This window comes from Cryptomeria japonica, unplaced genomic scaffold, assembly GCF_030272615.1.
Source record: "Cryptomeria japonica unplaced genomic scaffold, Sugi_1.0 HiC_scaffold_133, whole genome shotgun sequence".
Taxonomy (NCBI): Eukaryota; Viridiplantae; Streptophyta; class Pinopsida; order Cupressales; family Cupressaceae; genus Cryptomeria; species Cryptomeria japonica.
This window is the reverse complement of record NW_026728955.1, coordinates 33353-45000: the sequence shown is the minus strand read 5'-3', so window position 1 is coordinate 45000 and position 11648 is coordinate 33353. Positions and strand designations below refer to the sequence as shown.

General features: G+C 63.4%; 1 non-coding gene across 1 annotated transcript; it reads right to left on the bottom strand.

The window, feature by feature from the left end:
• Positions 1 to 3712: 3712 nt before the first annotated feature.
• Positions 3713 to 3831, bottom strand: LOC131866178 (5S ribosomal RNA). Its single transcript, XR_009364809.1, has one exon. It is a non-coding gene; the product is annotated as a 5S ribosomal RNA (ribosomal RNA).
• Between the last annotated feature and the right edge of the window lie 7817 nt (positions 3832 to 11648).

Sequence of the window (11648 nt, the reverse complement as noted above, 5' to 3'; positions counted from 1 at the left end):
ACCTCGCGTGCACCTTGGTGCGCACACCTTGGCTGGGTTGCGCGCCCTGGTGGGCACCATGGTGCGCACCAAGGAGCGCTCCGAAGTGTGCTCCAAGGTGCGGCGTGCACGAAGTCGGAGCCCGGTTTGCCCCGGGTGCGCACCTCGCGTGCACCTTCGCCGCGGTGGGCACCATGGCGTGCACGAAGTCGGAGCCCGGTTTGCCCCGGGTGCGCACCTCGCGTGCACCTTCGCCGGGGTGGGCACCTTGGTGTGCAGACCTTGGCTGGGTTGCGCGCCCTGGTGGGCACCATGGTGCGCACCAAGGAGCGCTCCGAAGTGTGCTCCAAGGTGCGGCCTGCACGAAGTCGGAGCCCGGTTTGCCCCGGGTGTGCACCTCGGGTGGGCACCTTGGTGCGCATGCCTTGCCTGGGCTGCGCACCAGGGCGGGCTCAAGATGGCACCCGCGTTCCTTTTTTTTCACTATCTTTCAAAACGGAAATTTTAAAATCTCATTTTTTTTTGCCTTTTTCTGGAAATTAGTGAAGGCAGCGCATCAAAGGTGCGCACCTCGCTGCCCACCACGGTGCGCAACGCCGGTGGGCACCCGGGAGTGCTTCGAAGTGTGCTCCAAGGTGCTGCGTGCACGTTGTCGGAGCCCGGTTTGCCCCGGGTGCGCACCTCGCGTGCACCTTCGTCGGGGTGGGCACCTTGGCTGGGTTTGCCCCGGCTGCGCTCCGAAGCGGGGTTATTGGAGCGCCGCCTCTTTTTTTGTCGGAGCGTTTGGTGGGGTTTCTCGCATTGGCTCTTCCGAGGCCCGGTTGCCACCCTGGCGCGCACGAAGTCGGAAGTAGGGTTAATTGCCCGGGTGCGCACCTTTGCCAGGGTGGGCACCTTACCTGGGCTGCGCACCAGGGCGGGCTCAAGATGGCACGCGCGTTCCGTTTTTTTCACTATCTTTCAAAACGGAAATTTTAAAATCTCCTTTTTTTTTTGCCTTTTCTGGAAATTAGTGAAGGCAGCGCATCAAAGGTGCGCACCTCGCTGCCCACCTTGGTGTGCTCTGAGGTGCGCACCCGGGAGCGCTACGAAGTGTGCTCCAAGGTGCGGCGTGCACGTTGTCGGAGCCCGGTTTGCCCCGGGTGCGCACCTCGCCTGCACCTTGGCCGGGGTGGGCACCTTGGCTGGGTTTGCCCAGGGTGCGCTCCGAAGCGGGGTTACTGGAGCGCCCCCTCTTTTTTTGTCAGAGCGTTTGGTGGGGTTTCTCGCATTGGCTCTTCCCAGGCCCGGTTGTTGGGTGCGCTCCCACCCTGGCGCGCGCGAAGTTGGAAGTTGGGTTAATTGCCCGGGCGCGCACCTTCGCCAGGGTGGGCACCTTGGTGCGCACACCTTGGCTGGGCTGCGCACCAGGGCGGGCTCAAGATGGCACCAGCATTCCCTTTTTCTCACTATCTTTCAAAACGGAAATTTTAAAATCTCGTTTTTTTTTTGCCTTTTATGGAAATTAGTGAAGGCATCGCATCAAAGGTGCGCACCTCGCTGCCCACCTTGGTGTGCTCCGAGGTGCCCACCACGGTGCGCAACGCCGGTGCGAACCCGGGAGCGCCCCGATGTGTGCTCCAAGGTGCGGCGTGCACGAAGTCGGACCCCGGTTTGCCCCGGGTGCGCACCTCGCGTGCACCTTGGTGCGCACACCTTGGCTGGGTTGCGCGGCCTGGTGGGCACCATGGTGCGCACCAAGGAGCGCTCCGAAGTGTGCTCCAAGGTGCGGCGTGCACGAAGTCGGAGCCCGGTTTGCCCCGGGTACGCACCTCGCGTGCACCTTCGCCGGGGTGGGCACCTCGGCTGGGTTGCGCGCCCTGGTGCGCACCAAGGAGCGCTCCGAAGTGTGCTCCAAGGTGCGGCGTGCACGAAGTCGGAGCCCGGTTTGCCCCGGGTGCGCACCTTCGCCGCGGTGCGCACCATGGCGTGCACGAAGTCGAAGCCCGGTTTGCCCCGGGTGCGCACCTCGCGTGCACCTTCGGCGGGGTTGCGCGCCCTGGTGGGCACCATGGTGCGCACCAAGGAGCGCTCCGAAGTGTGCTCCAAGGTGCGGCGTGCACGAAGTCGGAGCCCGGTTTGCCCCGGGTGCGCACCTCGCGTGCACCTTCGGCGGGGTTGCGCGCCCTGGTGGGCACCATGGTGCGCACCAAGGAGCGCTCCGAAGTGTGCTCCAAGGTGCGGCGTGCACGAAGTCGGAGCCCGGTTTGCCCCGGGTGCGCACCTCGCGTGCACCTTCGCCGCGGTGGGCACCATGGCGTGCACGAAGTCGGAGCCCGGTTTGCCCCGGGTGCGCACCTCGCGTGCACCTTCGCCGGGGTGGGCACCTCGGCTGGGTTGCGCGCCCTGGTGCGCACCAAGGAGCGCTCCGAAGTGTGCTCCAAGGTGCGGCGTGCACGAAGTCGGAGCCCGGTTTGCCCCGGGTGCGCACCTCGCGTGCACCTTCGCCAGGGTGGGCACCTCGGTGCGCACACCTTCTCAATGTTTTCTTGCCTTTTCTGGAAATTGGTGAAGGCAGCGCATCAAAGGTGCGCACCTCGGTGTGCTCCGAGGTGCGAACCCGAGAGCGCTCCGAGGTGCCCACGAAGTCGAAAGTCGGGTTAATTGCATTGTTTTCCCCGGGTGCGCTCCGAGGTGCGCAACATCGGCGCGCACCAAGGAGGGCTCCGAAGTGTGCTCCAAGGTGCGCACGATGGCGTGCACCTCTGGTGCGCACGATTCGGAGCTCGGTTTGACCGGGGTGCGCACACCTTGGCTGGGTTGCGCACCTTTTGTGCGCTCCAAGGTGCGCACGAAGTCGGAGCTCGGTTTGCCCCGGGTGCGCACCTTCGCCAGGGTGCGCACCTTGATGCGCACGCCTTGGCTGGGCTGCGCACCTTGGTGGGCGCCATGGTGCGCACCTTTCGTGCGCTCCAAGGTGCGCACGAAGTCGGAGCTCGGTTTGCCCCGGGTGCGCACCTTGGTGGGCGCCATGGTGCACTCCGAGGTGCCCAAGATTGGTGCGCACCAAGGAGCGCTCCGAAGTGCGCTCCAAGGTGCGCGCGAAGTCGAAAGTTGGGTTAATTGTCCGGTTTGCCTCGGGTGCGCACCTTGCGTGCACCTTCGCCAGGGTGGGCGCCTTGGTGCGCACACCTTGGCTGGGCTGCGCACACCTTGGCACCCGCGTTTCCTTCATTTTAAATTTTTTTTTTTTACAATCTCTCAAGTGGGAAATTCTATAATCTCAACTTTTTTTGCCTTTTCAGGAAACTTTTGAATGGAGCGCATCATTGGTGCGCTCCGAAGTGTGCTCCAAAGCTCTCTCCAGCTGCGTGCACCTGCCCCGGCCGCGCACCCGGCCCCGCCCAGCTTCGCTCACCTGTCCCGGGCGTCTGGTGCGGAACCTTAGAGTAAGAAACATCACCGTGCACCTTGGCCAACGTGCGCGACTCGACCGAGCGCGCACTGGCCGAGGTGCACACCGATTTCACCTGGGTGCGCGCGCAGCACCTCGGGCGCACCGGGGTGCGCGCACAACGCCCGGGTTGCACCGTGGCCTGTGTGCTCGGGGCGCCTCGGGTGCGCGCTCGGTGTCGCCCCCCGCGCGCGCGGTAGTGCGGGCAGCGCACCCCGGCCCGGCCCGGCCCCGACGAGAACGCAAACGGGCAAAAGGTTTATTCAAATAGCATTGCGATGCCCGGCGAAAAACTAAAAAAGGGTGCAACACCGGGACTTCCCGGGAGGTCACCCATCCCAGTACTACTCCGGCCCAAGCGCGCTTAACTGCGGAGTTCTGATGGGATCCGGTGCACTAACGCTGGTATGATCGCACCCGTTATGAGCTTGTCGCAGTGTGTACTTAGCAAACCGCGACCCACGTGCGAATCCACCCCGGCCACCCACCCCCGTCGAGGTGCACACCCTCCCTCGCGAAGTGCGCCCCGTTCGCCAAGTGTGAGCCCTGCCCGGGTGCGCGCACCTTGCTAGGGCGTCGGGTGTGCACCCGGCCCGGCCTACGTGCGTGCACCTGTAGGGGGCGTCGTGTGCGTGCAGTGTCCCGTCTGCAACGCGGTGCCCACACACCACCTCGGGCGCAACGACCTGCGCTCACATGTGGGCCGAGTGCACCTTGGTGCATGTTCGGGGCGCCTCGGGTGCACGCTCGATCTTGCCCCGGTGCACCAAGGCGCTCGGTTTGCCCCGGGTGCGCACTTGGTGCAAGGTGGGCACCCAAAATAGGGATCAAGCACCAAAACACAAGTTTCGGGATGCAAAATGGGACCCAAGGACCACAAATGCGTTCCAAGACCCATGATGGGTCCACGAGAACAAAAATGTGTTCCGAGACTTAATAAACAAATATTGGGTTTTAGGAGAAGAAACATGCTCTGATGCCCAAAACGAGAATCGACCCCGAAAAGGCCACAGGCCAAAAGTGGGATGCGAGACAAAAAAAAATGGGACCCGAGGACCAAAATTGGGTTCCCAGGTCGAAGACAGGGCAACCGGACAAGAAACGACCTCTAAGGCTCGAAATGAGTCCCGACGACTAAAACTTGACAAGAAGCACCCATCAGGCACCCAACTCGACACCCATGGGATGCCGACCCACCCGGGCTTCCACCTAGCACACCTTGGCACCCACCCACCCTCGCACCCAACCTCGCACCCAACTTAGCACCTTTGAACCCACATTGGCACTCACCCTGACCCTGGCACCTTGGAACCCACATTGGCACTCACCTTGACCCTGGCACCCACCTTTGCACTCACCTTGGGACCCACCCTGGCTCCCACCTCGGCACCCACCCAGACACCCACCTTGGTTCCTTGGCACCCACCTTGGATCCTTGGCACCCACCCCGACACCCACCTTGGCACGCAACTTGGCTACTTGCCACCCACCTTGGCTCCTTGACGCCCACCCCGACAACCACCCCGTGACCTACCCTGGCTAGGGTTGGTGCACACCCACCCTGGTGCCCACCTTGGCACCCACCCTATGACCCACCTTGGCACGCACCTTAGTACCCACCCCGTTACCCACCCTAGGACCCACCCCGTGACCCACCTTGGCCAGGGTGGGTGCCTTGGTGCGCACAACTTGCCTGGGCTGCACACCAGGGCGGGCTCAAGATGGCACCCGCGTTCCGTTTTTTTCACTATCTTTCAAAACGGAAATTTTAAAATCTCATTTTTTTCTTTTTTTTGCCTTTTCTGGAAATTAGTGAAGGCAGCGCATCAAAGGTGCGCAATGCTGGTGCGAACCCGGGAGCGCTCCGATGTGTGCTCCAAGGTGCGGCGTGCACGAAGTCCGAGCCCGGTTTGCCCCGGGTGCGCACCTCGCGTGCACCTTCGCCGGGGTGAGCACCTTGGCTGGGTTGCGCGCCCTGGTGCGTACCAAGGAGCGCTCTGAAGTGTGCTCCAAGGTGCGGCGTGCACGAAGTCGGAGCCCGGTTTGCCCCGGGTGTGCACCTCGGGTGCGCACCTCGCGTGCACCTTCGCTGCGGTGGGCACCTTGGCTGGGTTGCGCGCCTTGGTGGGCACCATGCAGTGCACGAAGTCGGAGCCCGGTTTGCCCCGGGCGCGCACCTCCGCCAGGGTGGGCACCTTGGTGCGCACAACTTGCCTGGGCTGCGCATCAGGAAGGGCTCAAGATGGCACCCGCGTTCCGTTTTTTTCACTATCTTTCAGAACGGAAATTTTAAAATATCGTTTTTTTTTGCCTTTTCTGGAAATTAGTGAAGGCAGCGCATCAAAGGTGCGCAACGCTGGTGCGAACCTGGGAGCGCTCCGATGTGTGCTCCAAGGTGCGGCGTGCACGAAGTCGGAGCCCGGTTTGCCTCGGGTGCGCCCTGGTGGGCACCATGGTGCGCACCAAGGAGCGCTCCGAAGTGTGCTCCAAGGTGCGGCCTGCACGAAGTCGGAGCCCGGTTTGCCCCGGGTGTGCACCTCGGGTGGGCACCTTGGTGCGCATGCCTTGCCTGGGCTGCGCACCAGGGCGGGCTCAAGATGGCACCCGCGTTCCTTTTTTTTCACTATCTTTCAAAACGGAAATTTTAAAATCTCATTTTTTTTTGCCTTTTTCTGGAAATTAGTGAAGGCAGCGCATCAAAGGTGCGCACCTCGCTGCCCACCACGGTGCGCAACGCCGGTGGGCACCCGGGAGTGCTTCGAAGTGTGCTCCAAGGTGCTGCGTGCACGTTGTCGGAGCCCGGTTTGCCCCGGGTGCGCACCTCGCGTGCACCTTCGTCGGGGTGGGCACCTTGGCTTGGTTTGCCCCGGCTGCGCTCCGAAGCGGGGTTATTGGAGCGCCGCCTCTTTTTTTGTCGGAGCGTTTGGTGGGGTTTCTCGCATTGGCTCTTCCGAGGCCCGGTTGCCACCCTGGCGCGCACGAAGTCGGAAGTAGGGTTAATTGCCCGGGTGCGCACCTTTGCCAGGGTGGCACCTTACCTGGGCTGCGCACCAGGGCGGGCTCAAGATGGCACGCGCGTTCCGTTTTTTTCACTATCTTTCAAAACGGAAATTTTAAAATCTCCTTTTTTTTTTGCCTTTTCTGGAAATTAGTGAAGGCAGCGCATCAAAGGTGCGCACCTCGCTGCCCACCTTGGTGTGCTCTGAGGTGCGCACCCGGGAGCGCTACGAAGTGTGCTCCAAGGTGCGGCGTGCACGTTGTCGGAGCCCGGTTTGCCCCGGGTGCGCACCTCGCCTGCACCTTGGCCGGGGTGGGCACCTTGGCTGGGTTTGCCCAGGGTGCGCTCCGAAGCGGGGTTACTGGAGCGCCCCCTCTTTTTTTGTCAGAGAGTTTGGTGGGGTTTCTCGCATTGGCTCTTCCCAGGCCCGGTTGTTGGGTGCGCTCCCACCCTGGCGCGCGCGAAGTTGGAAGTTGGGTTAATTGCCCGGGCGCGCACCTTCGCCAGGGTGGGCACCTTGGTGCGCAAACCTTGGCTGGGCTGCGCACCAGGGCGGGCTCAAGATGGCACCAGCATTCCCTTTTTCTCACTATCTTTCAAAACGGAAATTTTAAAATCTCGTTTTTTTTTTGCCTTTTATGGAAATTAGTGAAGGCATCGCATCAAAGGTGCGCACCTCGCTGCCCACCTTGGTGTGCTCCGAGGTGCCCACCACGGTGCGCAACGCCGGTGCGAACCCGGGAGCGCCCCGATGTGTGCTCCAAGGTGCGGCGTGCACGAAGTCGGACCCCGGTTTGCCCCGGGTGCGCACCTCGCGTGCACCTTGGTGCGCACACCTTGGCTGGGTTGCGCGGCCTGGTGGGCACCATGGTGCGCACCAAGGAGCGCTCCGAAGTGTGCTCCAAGGTGCGGCGTGCACGAAGTCGGAGCCCGGTTTGCCCCGGGTGCGCACCTTCGCCGCGGTGGGCACCATGGCGTGCACGAAGTCGGAGCCCGGTTTGCCCCGGGTGCGCACCTCGCGTGCACCTTCGCCGGGGTGGGCACCTCGGCTGGGTTGCGCGCCCTGGTGCGCACCAAGGAGCGCTCTGAAGTGTGCTCCAAGGTGCGGCGTGCACGAAGTCGGAGCCCGGTTTGCCCCGGGTGTGCACCTCGGGTGCGCACCTCGCGTGCACCTTCGCTGCGGTGGGCACCTTGGCTGGGTTGCGCGCCTTGGTGGGCACCATGCAGTGCACGAAGTCGGAGCCCGGATTGCCCCGGGCGCGCACCTCCGCCAGGGTGGGCACCTTGGTGCGCACAACTTGCCTGGGCTGCGCACCAGGAAGGGCTCAAGATGGCACCCGCGTTCCGTTTTTTTCACTATCTTTCAGAACGGAAATTTTAAAATCTCGTTTTTTTTTGCCTTTTCTGGAAATTAGTGAAGGCAGCGCATCAAAGGTGCGCAACGCTGGTGCGAACCTGGGAGCGCTCCGATGTGTGCTCCAAGGTGCGGCGTGCACGAAGTCGGACCCCGGTTTGCCCCGGGTGCGCACCTCGCGTGCACCTTGGTGCGCACACCTTGGCTGGGTTGCGCGCCCTGGTGGGCACCATGGTGCGCACCAAGGAGCGCTCCGAAGTGTGCTCCAAGGTGCGGCGTGCACGAAGTCGGAGCCCGGTTTGCCCCGGGTGCGCACCTCGCGTGCACCTTCGCCGCGGTGGGCACCATGGCGTGCACGAAGTCGGAGCCCGGTTTGCCCCGGGTGCGCACCTCGCGTGCACCTTCGCCGGGGTGGGCACCTTGGTGTGCAGACCTTGGCTGGGTTGCGCGCCCTGGTGGGCACCATGGTGCGCACCAAGGAGCGCTCCGAAGTGTGCTCCAAGGTGCGGCCTGCACGAAGTCGGAGCCCGGTTTGCCCCGGGTGTGCACCTCGGGTGGGCACCTTGGTGCGCATGCCTTGCCTGGGCTGCGCACCAGGGCGGGCTCAAGATGGCACCCGCGTTCCTTTTTTTTCACTATCTTTCAAAACGGAAATTTTAAAATCTCATTTTTTTTTGCCTTTTTCTGGAAATTAGTGAAGGCAGCGCATCAAAGGTGCGCACCTCGCTGCCCACCACGGTGCGCAACGCCGGTGGGCACCCGGGAGTGCTTCGAAGTGTGCTCCAAGGTGCTGCGTGCACGTTGTCGGAGCCCGGTTTGCCCCGGGTGCGCACCTCGCGTGCACCTTCGTCGGGGTGGGCACCTTGGCTGGGTTTGCCCCGGCTGCGCTCCGAAGCGGGGTTATTGGAGCGCCGCCTCTTTTTTTGTCGGAGCGTTTGGTGGGGTTTCTCGCATTGGCTCTTCCGAGGCCCGGTTGCCACCCTGGCGCGCACGAAGTCGGAAGTAGGGTTAATTGCCCGGGTGCGCACCTTTGCCAGGGTGGGCACCTTACCTGGGCTGCGCACCAGGGCGGGCTCAAGATGGCACGCGCGTTCCGTTTTTTTCACTATCTTTCAAAACGGAAATTTTAAAATCTCCTTTTTTTTTTGCCTTTTCTGGAAATTAGTGAAGGCAGCGCATCAAAGGTGCGCACCTCGCTGCCCACCTTGGTGTGCTCTGAGGTGCGCACCCGGGAGCGCTACGAAGTGTGCTCCAAGGTGCGGCGTGCACGTTGTCGGAGCCCGGTTTGCCCCGGGTGCGCACCTCGCCTGCACCTTGGCCGGGGTGGGCACCTTGGCTGGGTTTGCCCAGGGTGCGCTCCGAAGCGGGGTTACTGGAGCGCCCCCTCTTTTTTTGTCAGAGCGTTTGGTGGGGTTTCTCGCATTGGCTCTTCCCAGGCCCGGTTGTTGGGTGCGCTCCCACCCTGGCGCGCGCGAAGTTGGAAGTTGGATTAATTGCCCGGGCGCGCACCTTCGCCAGGGTGGGCACCTTGGTGCGCACACCTTGGCTGGGCTGCGCACCAGGGCGGGCTCAAGATGGCACCAGCATTCCCTTTTTCTCACTATCTTTCAAAACGGAAATTTTAAAATCTCGTTTTTTTTTTGCCTTTTATGGAAATTAGTGAAGGCATCGCATCAAAGGTGCGCACCTCGCTGCCCACCTTGGTGTGCTCCGAGGTGCCCACCACGGTGCGCAACGCCGGTGCGAACCCGGGAGCGCCCCGATGTGTGCTCCAAGGTGCGGCGTGCACGAAGTCGGACCCCGGTTTGCCCCGGGTGCGCACCTCGCGTGCACCTTGGTGCGCACACCTTGGCTGGGTTGCGCGGCCTGGTGGGCACCATGGTGCGCACCAAGGAGCGCTCCGAAGTGTGCTCCAAGGTGCGGCGTGCACGAAGTCGGAGCCCGGTTTGCCCCGGGTACGCACCTCGCGTGCACCTTCGCCGGGGTGGGCACCTCGGCTGGGTTGCGCGCCCTGGTGCGCACCAAGGAGCGCTCCGAAGTGTGCTCCAAGGTGCGGCGTGCACGAAGTCGGAGCCCGGTTTGCCCCGGGTGCGCACCTTCGCCGCGGTGCGCACCATGGCGTGCACGAAGTCGGAGCCCGGTTTGCCCCGGGTGCGCACCTCGCGTGCACCTTCGGCGGGGTTGCGCGCCCTGGTGGGCACCATGGTGCGCACCAAGGAGCGCTCCGAAGTGTGCTCCAAGGTGCGGCGTGCACGAAGTCGGAGCCCGGTTTGCCCCGGGTGCGCACCTCGCGTGCACCTTCGGCGGGGTTGCGCGCCCTGGTGGGCACCATGGTGCGCACCAAGGAGCGCTCCGAAGTGTGCTCCAAGGTGCGGCGTGCACGAAGTCGGAGCCCGGTTTGCCCCGGGTGCGCACCTCGCGTGCACCTTCGCCGCGGTGGGCACCATGGCGTGCACGAAGTCGGAGCCCGGTTTGCCCCGGGTGCGCACCTCGCGTGCACCTTCGCCGGGGTGGGCACCTCGGCTGGGTTGCGCGCCCTGGTGCGCACCAAGGAGCGCTCCGAAGTGTGCTCCAAGGTGCGGCGTGCACGAAGTCGGAGCCCGGTTTGCCCCGGGTGCGCACCTCGCGTGCACCTTCGCCAGGGTGGGCACCTCGGTGCGCACACCTTCTCAATGTTTTCTTGCCTTTTCTGGAAATTGGTGAAGGCAGCGCATCAAAGGTGCGCACCTCGGTGTGCTCCGAGGTGCGAACCCGAGAGCGCTCCGAGGTGCCCACGAAGTCGAAAGTCGGGTTAATTGCATTGTTTTCCCCGGGTGCGCTCCGAGGTGCGCAACATCGGCGCGCACCAAGGAGGGCTCCGAAGTGTGCTCCAAGGTGCGCACGATGGCGTGCACCTCTGGTGCGCACGATTCGGAGCTCGGTTTGACCGGGGTGCGCACACCTTGGCTGGGTTGCGCACCTTTTGTGCGCTCCAAGGTGCGCACGAAGTCGGAGCTCGGTTTGCCCCGGGTGCGCACCTTCGCCAGGGTGCGCACCTTGATGCGCACGCCTTGGCTGGGCTGCGCACCTTGGTGGGCGCCATGGTGCGCACCTTTCGTGCGCTCCAAGGTGCGCACGAAGTCGGAGCTCGGTTTGCCCCGGGTGCGCACCTTGGTGGGCGCCATGGTGCACTCCGAGGTGCCCAAGATTGGTGCGCACCAAGGAGCGCTCCGAAGTGCGCTCCAAGGTGCGCGCGAAGTCGAAAGTTGGGTTAATTGTCCGGTTTGCCTCGGGTGCGCACCTTGCGTGCACCTTCGCCAGGGTGGGCGCCTTGGTGCGCACACCTTGGCTGGGCTGCGCACACCTTGGCACCCGCGTTTCCTTCATTTTAAATTTTTTTTTTTTACAATCTCTCAAGTGGGAAATTCTATAATCTCAACTTTTTTTGCCTTTTCAGGAAACTTTTGAATGGAGCGCATCATTGGTGCGCTCCGAAGTGTGCTCCAAAGCTCTCTCCAGCTGCGTGCACCTGCCCCGGCCGCGCACCCGGCCCCGCCCAGCTTCGCTCACCTGTCCCGGGCGTCTGGTGCGGAACCTTAGAGTAAGAAACATCACCGTGCACCTTGGCCAACGTGCGCGACTCGACCGAGCGCGCACTGGCCGAGGTGCACACCGATTTCACCTGGGTGCGCGCGCAGCACCTCGGGCGCACCGGGGTGCGCGCACAACGCCCGGGTTGCACCGTGGCCTGTGTGCTCGGGGTGCCTCGGGTGCGCGCTCGGTGTCGCCCCCGCGCGCGCGGTAGTGCGGGCAGCGCACCCCGGCCCGGCCCGGCCCCGACGAGAACGCAAACGGGCAAAAGGTTTATTCAAATAGCATTGCGACGCCCGGCGAAAAACTAAAAA